Source organism: Rhagoletis pomonella, unplaced genomic scaffold (assembly GCF_013731165.1).
Source record: "Rhagoletis pomonella isolate Grant_MI unplaced genomic scaffold, Rhpom_1.0 Rhpom_scaffold_00007, whole genome shotgun sequence".
NCBI lineage: Eukaryota > Metazoa > Arthropoda > Insecta > Diptera > Tephritidae > Rhagoletis > Rhagoletis pomonella.
In genome coordinates, this window is record NW_023458561.1 from 45,916,712 (window position 1) to 45,919,138 (window position 2,427).

The 2,427-nt window shown below is 48.5% G+C and overlaps 1 protein-coding gene across 1 annotated transcript in view; it reads right to left on the bottom strand.

Annotated features, from left to right (window-relative positions):
- Positions 1–2,427, bottom strand: part of LOC118742919 (putative GPI-anchored protein pfl2) — a 140,401-nt gene that overhangs the window by 134,461 nt on the left and 3,513 nt on the right. The window lies entirely within an intron of this gene.

Genomic DNA, 2,427 nt, shown 5'->3' on the forward strand with positions numbered 1-2,427 from the left:
AACTGGAACAGGATTCTAGGGTGAGTAGAGGGGAAATTTGAAAAAAAAATAAATAAAAAAGTTATGCTTAACTTAGCGTTGAATAAAGTTAAGTAGTAAGTAGGCACAGGTACACTGGCGGCAGAAATAATAGACTCGTCGTTATTTTAAAAATTTCGAGTATATTTCTTTAGTCTATTTTATGTTTAGTATTTTTTTTTTATAAAATCCCAGGTAGTTATGCAATTTTAACGTGGCGGGACCCAAACCCAGAGCACGCGAAGTTTTACGCCTTCTCACTTTAGCTCGCTCCCAAACGCGTGTTTGGTCGCTACCCAGAGTATACGTGGATGTAAATATCTGTACAGTCTCGGGTCCAGCGGCTATTTTACGTGACACTGGAGCTTTTCGTTCAGCTCATGCCTACTGACTTGCCTAGGTGACGGCTCTGCATCAAACAAGTATGTGTTCGGCTACTCACGGCTATAGCACTCTACTAAGAACTGCTTACTGAGCATGATGTTGTGCTCTCTTGCTGGGAGCCTTTGGATCTCACTGTGGATGTAATGTTCAGGCGACAACAGAAATCAACCCTTGGTTGTCCGGAGTGCTGCCTTATGGCGTTGTACTTGCGACCGGCGACCACGCAGGCATAGCATACTTTAGAACAGGCAGCTAATTGCTTTCTAAGTGCTGCCTGCGAGCGATTTGAGAACTTTGTTGCAGCTCTGCACTTCATTGGTAATTTTGGCTGTGTGCGCCGAGAAAACGAGCAGATTACTTCGAGAACTTCGGTTGTTCACCGTCGGAGTTGGTTCACCGTCGACGTGGTAGCATAGGGTAGTATGAAGGTTAGAAAGTTTTTCAAAACCCATCCACAGTGAACGTAAAACCGGTTTTAATATGGGTGAAATTTGTAAGCCGTACACCGTGCAAGGGTTTAGCAAGGCTTAGTGAATCCCTCAAATATCTAGTTCGTGGTAGGCACTCAACAGATTTTTTTAGTTTTCCGACACTGATTTAGAAATTTCGATTACTGCTAGAAACCCACGAAAAGTCATATTTCAAAAACACACAAACGAAAATTCAAAACAAAAATACAATTATAAATCAATTTATATTCACTTCAATGTCAAAATTAACGAATTTCTTCTTGTTCCATTCGTTTTCCGCAGGATTCCTCACCAATTCACAATCTGGCCAACACAAAGAAACAACACCTCAACCACTACCAACACCATCGGTCCACAAACAACTCTTCAACGGCGGTGGACAATGAAACCGTTGCGCTGCTAGAGACGCGCAACCAAGTCAACATACAGGCGCAGCTGCATACGCAGGCCAACAGTCAGAGCCACAGTGGCAAGGATGGCAGCGTTGGTGGCAACGGCATTGGCATCAGTATCGGCGGCAGTGGTGTTGGCACCGCCATCAGTCGCGCACAACAGAAACACAGCGGCCAAGCGAGACGTGCAAATGGTGGTGGACCACCAGCGCCCACATCGCTTCCGTTGGCGAGCGCACACAATACCACGCTGCTCAATGAAATGGCCGCCAGCGGGTGTGGTGCGGGAGGCGTTGGTCTATCAACTAGTGCAGAGCAAACATCGGTGCCGGTGAATGGATATGAAAGCGAAGGTGGATTGGTGAATTCGCTTAGTGGCACGCTGCCGCCGCGCAGGCGTATTGAGAACTTTCTGAAGTCTCTAGTGGGACGTAAGTCATCGAGCGCACGTACTAGCAGCAATTCGGGTAATAGCGGCAATGCGGACGCTTTATCAGTAGCAACATTGGCGAGTCGATCAGACAACATCGTCTCACATCAACCAATGCCCGCCTCTCCGGAAATAACTATTACGGGTACGCCATCAGAGCAAAATTTGGCGCTTTTGCGTGATGCCGCGCTGGCTGGACGTCAATATAAACAAGCGTTTGCAGCGGCATTGGAGCAGCGTAAAAGTGATTATAGTGGCGAAAAGTTGAACGTAAACGGCGCGATACAGGGTAGCAGTTCATCGCTAAATGTTGTGCAACAAAAGCTGTGGAACATGATGCGGCGCGAAGGCAGCGCGGCCAGCTTGTACAACGAGAAGTCACATTCGATAGTGCAGTACCGTGGCTTACGCAAGTGTGAGACTGTTTTGGCGCTTACGCGTCAAACTAATTCGTTGTGTTCGCCCGTTTTCGGAGGCAGTGCAGCAGCGCATCTGGGTGCGGGCGCAAAACACGGCAGTGGCGGCGGCGTTGCTCGACACAACAGCTGTAGCGCTGGTGGCGGTGCGAACGCAGGCAGCAGCGGTATGCGACGTACACACACCACCGGCAGTGGCATATACAGCGCAAGCGGCGTCGAGCAAATACGACCATTGAATCGGCTGCGGAACAGCGTTACGAGCATCAATGCTGCAGCGACATGTTCGCGTTGCTCTAGTCTACTCTCCTTAGCCG